We start from the raw sequence: 12,451 nt of genomic DNA on the forward strand, positions 1-12,451 counted from the left end.
TGAAGCCCTTTATATCGATATAAAGGGCTCTTAATACCGATATCTGTACTCCTCCCCGACGAAGGGAGTAGCATGGAAATCAGTATTGCCATGTTGGATTAGGGTTAGTGTGGCCACAATTCAACAGTATTAGCCTCCGGGCGGTATCCCACAGTGCACCCTTGTGACCACTCTGGAAAGCAATCTGAACTCGGATGCACTGGCCAGGTAAACAGGAAAAGCCCTGCAAACTTTTGAATTTCATTTCCTGTTTGCCCAGCATGGAGCTCTGATCAGCACAGGTGGCGATGCAGTCCCAAACCCAAAACGAGCTCCAGCATGGACTGTCTGGGAAATACTGGATCTGATCGCTGTATGGAGACACAAATCTGTTCTATCAGAGCTCCGTTACAGAAGATGAAATGACAAAGCATTTGAAAAAATCTCCAGGCTATGATAGACAGAGTCCACAGCCGGGACTCAGCACAGTGCTGCGTGACAAGCGTAACGGAAAGCCAAAGAATCAAATGGACGTTCATGGAGGGAGGGAGGGGAGACTGAGGACTCCAGCGATCCCACAGTCCCCGCAGTCTTTGAAAAGCATTTGCATTCTTAGCTGAGCTCCTAATGCCTGAACAGTCAAAGACATTTTCCCAGGTGTTTCAAGGGACCCTGGAGCTAGGCTAAGGGGTCCAACGGGCAGGGCCCCTGGAGCTAGGGTTAGGGGCCTCACAGATAGGGCCCCTTGAGCTAGGGTTGGGGGACCCATGCGTAGGGCCCCTTGACCTAGGGTAAAGGGCCCCACGGGTAGGGCCTCTGAAGATAGGGTTAGGGGACCCAGGGGTACAGGGCCTGCAGATAGGGTTAGGGGTCCCACGAGAAGGGACCTTGGAGCTAGGGTTAGGGGCCCCACAGGAAGGGCCGTTGGAGCTAGGGTTAGGGTTCCCACGTGTAGGGACCCTGGAGCTAGGGTTAGGAGCCTCAGGGATGGGGCCACAGGAGCAAGGGTTGGGGGTCCCAGGGGTGGGTGCCTGGAGCTATTGTTAGGATGTCTAGGGGTGGGGCCCCTGGAGCTAGGGTTAGCAGCCGCATGGGCAGGGCCTCTTGAGCAGGGGTTTGGATCCCCAGCAATGGGGCCTCTGGAGCTAGGGTTAGGGGTCCCAGGGGTGGGGCCCATGGAACTAGGGTTAGGAGTCCCACTGGTAGGGCCCCTGAAGCTAGAGTTAGGGGCCCCAGGGGTAGGGCCCATGCAGCTAGGGTTTGGAGCCCCAGGGATGGGGCCCATGGAGCTAGAGATAGGGATTCCAGGAGTGGGGCCTGTGGAACTAGGGTTAGAGGCCCCACAGGTAGGGCCCCTGAAGGTAGGGTTAGGCGCCCCAGGGTAAGGCCCCTGTAGCTAAGATTAGGGGTCCCACGGGTAGGTCCCCTGGAGCTAGGATTATGGGTCAAATGGGCACGAACCCAGGAGCTAAGGTTAGAGCTCCCTCAGGTAGGACCTCAGGAGCTAGGGTTAGAGGCCCCACGGATAGGGCCCCTGGAGCTTGGGTTAGGGATCCCAAGGGAAGGGCCTCTGGAGCTAGGGTTAGGTGCCCCACGGGCAGGGGCCCAGGAGCTAGGGTTAGGGGCCCCAGGGATGGGGCCCCTGGAGCTAGGATTAAGGTCCCCATGGGTAGGGCCCATGGAGCTAAGGTTAGGGGCCCCATGGGGAGGTCCCATAGAGCGAAGGTTAGGGTCCCCACGGGTAGGGCCCCTGGAGATAGGGTCAGGGGCCCCAGAGATGGAGCCCCTGGAGCTAGTGTCAGGGACACTAACCCCCAGACGGCAAAGTTAGTTGTCTGACCGCGAGAGAGACAGGCTACACCAGCAAGGTCCGATCAAAAGCTCTTTATTGACAAGTGCACGCATCAACAGAGAGCAGCTCGTCTCCCGAGAGAACCAGCCCGCTCTTTACATCTTAGTATAAGCCTATATAGACAGTTCTGTTGTGTCATAAATTATTCACTGGAGCAACCCACCCCCTTCTTTTAACAACTAGAAACTAGACACCTTTAGTATACATGCATACCTAAAGTTAGAAATGTAGGAGAGTTAAAAACAAAGAAAGAACAAAACCAGGGAGTGAAAACAAGGAGGCTGGGAAACTAGGGCTCTTATCAGTTCTTCGAAGGAGCTGCCCTAACACAGCACATCTGGTACTATGCCAGGAATGCAGCTTCTCGCTTATCTCACTTTTTCCCAGCGCTTGTGAGACATGCTGCTGCTTCTCAGTGTTTTCCACTTAGGAATTACCCAAAAACTTCTGTTAGCCTGACTTTGGTCAGGTTGGCATACCTGGTTTTGTCTGCAATATCTTTATTCTTTGTCTGCAATATCTGTAGTATGTAAGGTCTTGGAAAAAATTTTAAGGGAGAAAGTAGTTAAGGACATAGAGGTCAATGGTAATTGGGACGATCTGCAACACGGATTTACTAAAGGTAGATCGTGCCAAACCAATCTGATCTCCTTCTTTGAGAAGGTGACGGATTACTTAGATAAAGGAAATGCGGTAGATATAATTTACCTAGATTTCAGTAAGGCGTTCGACACGGTTCCGCACGGGGAGCTGTTAGTTAAATTGGAAAAGCTGGGAGTGAATATGAAAGTTGTAAGGTGGATAAGGAACTGGTTAAAGGGGAGACTCCAGAGGGTCGTATTGAAAGGTGAACTGTCGGACTGGAAGGAGGTCACCAGTGGAGTCCCTCAAGGATCGGTCTTGGGACCGATCTTATTTAACCTTTTTATTACTGACCTTGGCACAAAGAGCGGGAATGTGCTAATAAAGTTCGCGGATGACACGAAGCTGGGGGGTATTGCTAACACGGAGAAGGACAGGGATACTATTCAAGAAGATCTGAACCACCTTGTAAACTGGAGTAATAGAAATAGGATGAAATACAATAGTGAAAAGTGCAAGGTCATGCATTTAGGAATTAATAATAAGAATTTTGGATATACGTTGGGGGCGCATCAGTTGGAAGCGACGGAGGAAGAGAAGGACCTTGGGGTACTGGTTGATAGCAGGATGACTATGAGTCGCCAATGTGATACAGCTGTTAAAAGAGCAAATGCGATTTTGGGATGCATCAGGCGGGGTATTTCCTGCAAGGATAAGGAGGTGTTAGTACCGTTGTATACGGCGTTGGTGAGACCCCATCTGGAATACTGTGTGCAGTTCTGGTGTCCCATGTTCAAGAAGGATGAATTCAAACTGGAACAGGTTCAGAGACGGGCTACGAGGATGATCCGAGGAATGGAAAAACTGCCTTATGAAAGGAGACTCAAAGAGCTTGGCTTGTTTAGCCTGGCCAAAAGAAGGCTGAGGGGGGATATGCTCGCCCTATATAAATATATCAAGGGGGTTAACGTTAGGGAGGGAGAGGAATTATTTAAGTTTAGTACTAATGTAGCCACGAGGACGAATGGGTATAAACTGGATATTAGGAAGTTTAGACTTGAAATTAGATGAAGGTTTCTGACCATTAGGGGAGTGAAGTTCTGGAATAGCCTTCCGAGGGAAGTAGTAGGGGCAAAAGACTTTCCTGGCTTTAAGACAAAGCTTGATAAGTATATGGAGGGGATGTTATGATAGGATCGTCAATTTGGGCAATTGATCTTGAATTACCACCAGACGGGTCTGCTCAATGGTCTGCGGGGAGATGTTGCATGCGATGGGTACTGAGTTGCTGCGGAGAACTCCTTCTTGGGTGCTGGCTGGTGACTCTTGCCCACATGCTCAGGGTTTAGCTGATCGCCATATTTGGGGTCGGGAAGGAATTTTCCTCCAGGGCGGATTGGCAGGTGCCCTGGAGGTTTTTCGCCTTCCCCTGCAGCGTGGGGCACGGGTCGCTTGCTGGTGGTGTCTCTGCAGCTTGAGGTCTTCAAACCATTTTTGAGGATTTCAATAACTCGGTCCTGGGATAGGGGTTGTATAAAATTGGATGGGTGGGGTTCTGTGGCCTGCCTTGTGCAGGAGGTCAGACTAGATGATCAGATTGGTCCCTTCTGACCTATGAGTCTATGAGTCTATTCAGGCCTAACACTAGGGATAGGGGCCCCACGAGTACGGCTCCTGGAGCTAGGGCTGGGGGCCCAAGCGGTATGCCCCCTGGAGCTAGGGATAGGGGTCACAAGAGTAGGGCCTTTGGAGCTAGGGTTAGGGGCCCAACGGGTGGGGTCCCTGAAGCTAGGGATAGGGGCCCCATGGGTAGGGCCCCTGGAGCTAGGTTTAGGGCCCCAGGGATGGGGCCCCGGAAGCTAGGATTAGGGGCCCCAATGGTAGGGCCCCTGGAGCTAGGTTTGGGGGTCCCACGGGTAAGGACTCTGTAGCTAGGGTTAGATCCCCATGGGTTGGGCCCCTGGAGCTAGGGTTAGAAGCCGTAGGAATGAGGCCCTTGGAGCTAGGGTTAGGGGTACTGGGGGTCAGGCCCCTGGAGCTAGGGTTAGGGGCCCACGCATATGGCATCTGGAGCTAGGGTTAGGGGACGCAGGGGTAATGCCCCTATAGCTAGGGTTAGTGGTCGCATGGGCAGGACCTCTGGAGTTAGGGTTAGGGGCCTCACAGGAAGGGACCCTAGAGTTTGGGTTAGGGGCCCCAGGGCTGGGGCTCATGGTGCTAGGGTTAGGGGTCCTGGGGTAGGCCCTAGAGCTAGGGATAGGAGTCCTAGTGGTGGGGTGCCTGGAGCTATGGTTAGGGGCCCCAGGGTAGAGCCCATGGACCTAGGGTTAGGGGTCCCACGGGTTGGGACACTGGAGCTAGGGACAGGGTCCCCATGGGTAGGGCCCCTGGAAATTGGGTTAGTGGTTCCATGCGTAGAGCCTCTGGAGCTAGCGTTAGGGGCCGCACGGCTAAGGCCCTTGGAGATAGGATTTGGGGCCCCAGGGACTTGGCCCTTGAGCTAGGGTTAGTGTTCGCGTGGGTGGGGCCCCTGGAGCTAGTGTTTGGGTTTCCAGGGGTGAGGTCCCTGCAGCTAGGGCTAAGGACCCCACGGGTAGGGCCTCTTTAGCTAAGGTAAGGGCCCTACGGGCAGGGTGCCTGGAGCAAGCGTTAGGGGCCCCACGGGTAGGGCCCTTGGAACTAGGATTAGGAGCCCCAGGTATGGGGCCCCTGGAGCTAGGGTTAGGGGCTGCAGGGGTGGTGTCCCTGGAGCTTGGGTTAGGGGCCCCATGGATAGGGCCCCTGGAGATAAGGTTAGTGGCTCAAGGGATAGGGCCCCTGGATCTTTGGTAAGGGACCCAAGGGGTAGAGCCCCTGAAGCTAGGGTTAGGGGCCCCAGGGGTAGGGCCCCGGAAGCTAGGGTTAGGGGTCCCATGGGTAGGGCCCTTGGAGCTAGGATTATGGTTCCCATGTGTAGGGCCCCTGGAGCTAGGGTTAGGGGCACCACGAGGACGGCCCCTGGAGCTAAGGTAAGGTGCACCAGGGATGGGGTCCCTTGGAGCTAGGATTAGAGGTCCCAGGAATGAGGCCCCTGGAGCAAGGGTTAGGGACCCCACTGGTACGGCCCCTGGAGCTAGGGTTAGGGGCCCAATGGCTAGGGTCCCTGGAGCTAGCATTAGGGGCATCACAGGCAGGGCCAGTGGAGCTAGGGTTAGGGGTCTCAGGGGTGGGACTCCTAGAGCTAGGGTTAGTTTTCCCATGGGTGGGGCCCCTGCAGCTAGTTTTTGGGTACCCAGGGGTGGGGCCCCTGGATCTAGGGTTAAGGGCCCCATGGGTAGGCCCCCTGGAGCTTAGGTAAGGGCCACACGGGCAGGGCCCCTGGAGTTAGGGTAAGCGGTCCCACGGGTAGAGCCCTTGAAGCTAGGGTTAGGGGAACGACGGGTAGGGCCCCTGGAGCTAGTGGAAGAAGCCCCACGAGTAGGGCCCCTAGAGCTGGGTTAGGGAAACCAGGGATGGGGCCCCTGGAGGTAGGGTTAGGGCCCCAAGGGTTAGAGCCCTTGGAGTTTCCATTAGGGGTCCCATGGGTAGGATCCCTGGAGCTAGGGTTAGGAGCCCTAGGAGTAGATCCTCTGGAGCTGGGGATATGGGCCTCAGTGGTAGGGCCCCTGGAGCTAGGGTTAGGGGTCTCACGGGTAGGGCCTCTGGAACTAGGGTTAGGGGCCCACAGGTAGGGGCCCTGCAGCTAGGGTTATGGGCCCCATGGGTTGGGCCCCTGGAGCTAGCGTTAGGGGCCCCAGGGAAGGAGTCCCTGGAGCTAGGGTTAGGGGCCCCAGTGGTAGGGCCCCCGGAGCAAGTGTTAGAGACCTTACGGTTAGGGCCCCTGGAGCTAGGGTTAGGGGCCCCACGGGTAGGGTCTAAGGAGTTAGGGTTAGCGGTCCAATGGGTAGGGCCCCGGGAGCTAGGGTTAGGGGCCCCAGGGGCAGAGCCCCTGTAGCTGGGGTGAGAGGTTCAAAGGGTAGGGCCTCTGAAGCTAGGGTTAGGGTCCCAATGGGTAGGGCCCCTGGAGCTATAGTTTGGGGCCCTACTAGCAGGGTCCCTAAAGCTAGGGTTAGGGGCTCCAGGGATGGGGCACCTGGAGCTAGGTTTAGGGGCCCCACGGGTATGGCCCCTGAAGCTAGGGTTATGGGCTCCAGGAGTAGGGCCCCTGGAGCTAGGGTGAGGTTTCCCAAGGGTAAGGCCCCTGGAGCTAGAGATAGGGGCCCCATGGGTAGAGCCCCTGGAGCTAGGGTTAGGGACCCCACGGGTAAGGTCCCTGGAGCTAGGTTTAGGGGCCCCATGGGTATAGTCCCTGGAGCTAGGGTTAGGGACCCAATGGTAGGGCCCATGGAACTAGGTTTTGGGGTCCCACGGGTAAGGACTCTATAGCTAGGGTTAGGGGTCCCATGGGTTGGGCCCATGGAGCTATGGTTAGAGGCCGCAGGGATGGGTCCCCTGGAATTAGAGTTAGGGGTACCAGGGGTCGGGTCCCTGGAGCTAGGGTTAGGGGCCCACGCGTATGGCATCTGGAGCTAGGGTTAGGGGCCCCACAGGTAGGGACCCTGGACTCTGGGTGAGGGGCCCCAGGGGTGGGGCTCATGGTGCTAGGGTTAGGGGTCCTAGGGTTGGGCCCCTGGAGCTAGGTTTAGCAATCCTATTGGTGGGGTGGCAGGAGCTAGGTTAGGGCATCTGGATCTAAGTTTAGGAGTCCCATGGGTAGTGCCTCTGGATCTAGGGTTAGGGGCCCCATGGGTAGCGCACCTGCAGCTAGGGTTACGGGCCCCATGGGTAGGGCCCCTGGAGCTAGGTTTAGGGATACACGGGAAGGGCCCCTGGAGCTATGGTTCTGGGCACTACGAGTAGGGCCCCTGGAACTATGGTTAGGGATACACGTATAGGGCCCCTGAAGCTAGGGACAAGGGCCCTACTGGTAGGGCCCCTGGTGCTAAGGTTAGGGGTCCCATGGGTAGGGACTTTGGTGCTAGAGTTAGGGGTCCCAGGGGAAGGGCTCCTTGAGCTAGGTAAAGGGGCTCCATATGTAGGGCCCCTGGAGCCAGGGTTAAGGGCCAGATGGATATGGCCCCTGGAACTAGGGTTAGGGGTCCGACGGGTAAGGCCCATTGAGCTAGGGTTAGGGGCTCTAGGGATGAGGTCCCTTGAGCTAGGGTTAGAGGTTCCAGGGGTGAGGCCCCTGGAGCAAGGGTTAGGGGTCCCACCTATAGGGTCTCTGAAACTAGGGTTAGGAACCCCATGGGTAGGGCCCCTGCAACTTGGGATTGGGGTCACAGAGATGGGCCCTGGAGCTAGGGTAAGAGGTCCTAGAGGTGGGACCCCTCTAGCTAGGGTTAGGCGCCCCACGTGTAGGGCCCCTTGAGCTAGGGTTAGGGGTCCCATAGGCAGGGCCTCTGGAGCTAGGGTTAATGGCCCCACGGGTAGGGCTCCTGGAGCCAGGGTTAGGGGTCCCAGGGGTTGGGCCCCTGGAGATAGGGTTCGGGCCCCCAAGGTTTGGGCCTCTGGAGCTAGGGTTAGGGGCCTCACGTGTAGGGCCCCTGGAACCAGGTTAAAGGCCCAAAGGATTGGGCCCCTGAAGCTAGGGTTAGGGGCCCCAGGAATGGGGCGCATGGAGATTGGTTTGGGGCCCCAGGGGTAGAGCCCCTGGGGCTAGAGATAGGGGCCCCAGGGGTACGGCCCATGAAGCTATGGTTAGGGGTGCCAGGGGTAGGGCCCCTGGATCTAGGGTTAAGGGTCTCAGGGAAAGGGCCTCTTGAGCTAGATTTAGGGGCCCCACGGGTAGGGGCCCTGGACCTAGGGTTAGGGGTCCCACAGACAGGGACCTTGGAGCTAGGGTAAGGAGACCCACGGGTAGGGCCCTGGAGCTAGTGTTAGAAGCCGCAGGGATTGGGATCTTGGAGCTAGGGTTGGGAACCTCATGAATAGGGCACCTGGAGCTAGGGTTCAGAGCCGCAGGGATGGGCCCCTGAAGCTAGGGTTAGGGGCCCCAGGGGAAGGGCACCTGCACCTAGGGACAGAGGCCCCACGAGTAAGGCACCTGGACCTAGGGTTAGGGTCCCAAATGGTTAGGGCCCCTGGAATTAGGGTTATTGGTCCCACAGGTAGACACCCTGGAGATACATTTAGTGGCCACGTGGGTAGGGCCCCTGGAGCTAGGGTAAGGGGCTTTATGGGTAGGACCCCTGGAGCTAGGGTTAGGGGCCGCAGGGATGGGGCCCCTGGAGCTAGGGTTATGTGTCCCAGGGCTGGGGCCCCTGGAGCTACGTTTAGGGGACCCATGGCAATGGCTCCAGGAGCTAGGGTTAGGTGCTCCAGGGTTAGGGCCCCTGGAGCTAGGGTTATGGGTCCCACTGGTAGGGCCCTTGGAGCTAGGGTTAGGGGCCCCACGAGTAGGGCCCCTGGAGCTAGGGTTAGGGGTTCCAGAGGTGGGGCCCCTGGAGTTAGGGTTACGGGATCCATGGGTATGGCCCCTGGAGCTAAGGTTGGGGGCAGTAGTTGTAGGGGTCCTGGAGCTAGGGTAAGGGGTACCATTGGTAGAGCCTCTGGAACTAGGGTTAGGGGCCCCATGGGTAGGGCCCCTGGAGTTGGATTTCGGGTCCCCACCCATAGGTATGGGGCCCCTGGAGCTAGTTTTAGAGGCACCATGGGTATGACCCCTGCAGCTAGGGTTAGGGCCCTAAGCGGTAGGACCCCTGGAGTTTGGGTTAGGGGTCCCACGTGAAGGGTCTCTGGAGATAGCGTTAGTGGCCTGACTGGTAGGGCCCCTGCAGCTAAGGATAGGGGCCCCAGGTTGAAGGGCCCCTGCACCTAGGGATAGGGGCCCTACGGGTAAAGCCCCTGGAGTTAGGGTTATGGGCCACACAGTTAGGGGCCCCATGGGCAGGGCCCCTGGAGCTAGGGTTAGTGGCCCTAGGTATGGGGCACCTGGAACTAATGTTAGGGGCTCCACAGATGGGACCCCTGGATTTAGGATTAGGGGCACCACGGGTATGGCCCCTGGAGCTAGCGTTAGGGGCCCCAGGGGTACTGCACCTGGACCTAGGGTTAGGGGTCCCACAGGTAGAGACTCTGGAGCTAGTGTTAGGGGCCCCACGTGTAGGGCCTCTGGAGCTAGGGTTAGGGGTCCCACGGGTAGGGCCCCTGGAGCTATGGTTTGGGGCCCCTTGGGAAGTGTTAGGTGCCCCAGGGATGTGGCCCATGGAGCTAAGGTTAGGGGTCCCAGGGGTGGGGCCCCTGGAGCTAGGGTTAGAGATCTCACACTTAAAGCCTCTGGAGCTAGGATTAGGGGCCCACTCGTATGGCCCCTGAAACAAGGGTTATGGGCCCCACGGGTTGGGCACCTGGAGCTATTGTTTGGGGCTCCAGGGATGGAGCCTCTGGAGCTAGGGTTAGGGGCCCATGGGTATGGCAACTGGAGCTAGAGTAAGGGGCACAGGGGTAGGGCTCCTGGAGCTAGAGTTAGGGGCCCCAGTGATGGGGCCCCTGGAGCTAGGGTTAGTGTCCCCAGCTGTAAGGCTCCTTGAACTAGGGTTAGTGGCCCCAGGGATAGCGCCCCTGGAGCTAATGATAGGGGTTTCTGGTATGGGGCCCCTGGAGCTAGGGTTAGGGGCTCCACGGGTAGGGCCCCTGGAGTTAGTGTTAGCGGCCCCATGGGCAGGGTTCCTCGAGCTAAGTTTAGGGGCCCCACGTGTAGAGCCCCTGCAGATAGGGGATTGGGCCCTTAAGCTAGGGTTAGCGGTCCCAGGAGTGGAGCCCCAGGAGCTTGGGTTAGGGGCCTCACGGTGGAGCCCCTGTATCTAGGGTTAGGGGCCCCAGGAGTAGGGCCACTGGAGCTAGGGTTGTGGGTCCGAGGGGTGTGGCCCATGGACCTAGGTTTAGGGGCCCCACGGATATGGCCTCAGGACTTAGGGTTAGGGACTCCAGAGTTACGGCCCCTAGAGCTAGGGTTAGGGGTCACATGGGTAGGGTATCTCGAGTTAGGGTTAAGGGCCCAAGGATAGGGCCCTTGGAGCTTGATTGAGGGGCCCCACGGGTATAGACCCTGCAGCTAGGGTTAGGGTCCCCATGGGTAGGGCCCCTGGAGCTATTGTTAAGGACCCCAGGTATGGGGCTCCTGGATTTAGGGTAAGAGGTCCTAGGGCTAGGGCTCCTTGAGTTAGGGTTAGTGGTCCCACGTGTAGGGCCCCTGGATCCAGAGTTTGGGGCCCGACTAGTTGGGCCCCTGGAGCTAGGGCTTGGGACCCCAGAATGGGCCCCTAGAGATAGGGATAGGGTTCCCAGTGGTGAGGCCCCTGGAGCTAGGGTTAGAGGCCCAAGGCGTAAGGTCTCTGAAGCTAGGGTTTGGGGTCCCACGGCTATGGCCCCTGGAGCTAGAGTTAGGGGAGCCAGGGATAGGGCCCATGGAGCTAGGATTAGGGGTCCCACTGCTAGGGCCTCTGTAGCAAGGGTTAGGGGCCCCACGGGTAGGGCCCCTGGAGCTAGGGTTAGCGGTCCCACGGGTAAGGCCCATGGAGCTAGGGTTTGGTTGCCCAGGGATGGGGCCCCTGGATCAAGGGTTAGGGGACCCATGGGTATGGCCCCTAGAGCTGGGGTTAAGGGTCTCACTGGTAGGGCATCTGGAGATAGGGCTAGGGGCACCACGGGCAGGGACCCTGGAGGTAGGTATAGGGTTCACACGGGTAGGGCCCCTGGAGCTAGGGTTACGGGATCCAGGGATGAGGCCCCTGGATCTAAAGTTAGGGGCCCCATGGGTAGGGCCCTTGGAGCTAGGGTTTGGAGCCCCAGGGATCGGTTCCTTGAGCTAGGGTAAGGGGCTCCAGAGGTGGAGCCCCTGGAGATAGGTTTAGAGGCTCTACGGGTTGAGCCCCTGGAGCTAGGGCTAGGGGCCCAAGTGGTAGGGCCCCTGGAACAAGGGTTAGGAGTTCCATGGGTAGGGCCCGTGGAGCTAGGGTTAGGGGCCCCACGGGTAGAGTCCTTGGAGCTAGAGTTAGAGGCCCCAGGGATGGGGCCCCTGGAGCTAGGGTTAGGGGTCCAATGCTTAGTGCCCCTTGAGCTAGTGTTAGAGGTCGCAAGGTTGGGGGCCTCTTGTGCTAGGGTTAGGTGTCTCGGGGTGGGGCCCCTAGAGCTAGCATTAGGGGCCCCAAATTCAAGGCCCCTGGAGCTAGAGTAAAGGGTCCCACAGGTAGGGCTTCTGGAGCTAGGGTTAGAGACGTCACGGGAAGGGCCGCTGGAGCTAGGATTAGGGGTCCTAAAGGGGTAGGGCCCCTGCAGCTAGGTTTAGGGGTTCCACGGGTAGGGCCTCTGGAGCTACGGATAGGGGCCCCACGGGTAGTGCACCTGGAGCTAGCGTTAGGTGCCCTAGGGGAGGAGTCACTGAAACTGGGGTTAGGGGCCCCACGGGTAGGGCCGCAGGTGCTAGGGTTAGCGGCCCCATGGGTAGGGCCCCTGGAGCTAGGGTTAGGGGTCCCAGGGGTGGAGCCTCTGGAGCTCAAGTTAGGAATTCCATGGGTATGGACCCTGGAGCTAGGGTTAGGGGCCCCAGTGGTAGGACCCCTGGAACTACAGTTAGGGGTCCCATGAGTAGGGCCTCTGGAGCTAGGGTGAGGGGCCCCACGGGTAGGGCTCCTAGAGCTAGGGATGGAGTCTCTAAGGGTAGGACCCCTGGAGCTAAAGTTAGGGGACGCTGCACCTTGAGATTATGGCCCTAAGAGTAAGGCCCCTGAGCTAGAGTTCGGGGCCTAAAGGTTAGGGCCCCTGGAACTACGGTTAGGTTTCCCATGGGGTTGAGCCCCTGGAGCTATGGTTAGGGGGCAGATGCGTAGGGCCCTTGGACATAGGGTTATGGGCCCCACGGGTAGGGCCCCTGCAGGTAGGGTTTGGGTCCCAAGGATATTGCCCATGGAACAAGTGTTCAGGGCACCATGTGTAGGGCCCCTGGAACTAGGGCCAGGGGCCCCAGGAACGGGGCTCCTGGATCTAGGGTTGGGGCTCCCACGGGTAGGGCCCCTGGAG

The 12,451-nt window shown here is 58.5% G+C and overlaps 1 pseudogene; it reads left to right on the forward strand.

Annotated features, from left to right (window-relative positions):
* The window catches only part of LOC127046625 (zinc finger MYM-type protein 1-like), a 398,827-nt pseudogene that overhangs the window by 131,471 nt on the left and 254,905 nt on the right, over positions 1–12,451 (forward strand).

This window comes from Gopherus flavomarginatus, chromosome 1 (genome assembly GCF_025201925.1).
Source record: "Gopherus flavomarginatus isolate rGopFla2 chromosome 1, rGopFla2.mat.asm, whole genome shotgun sequence".
NCBI lineage: Eukaryota > Metazoa > Chordata > Testudines > Testudinidae > Gopherus > Gopherus flavomarginatus.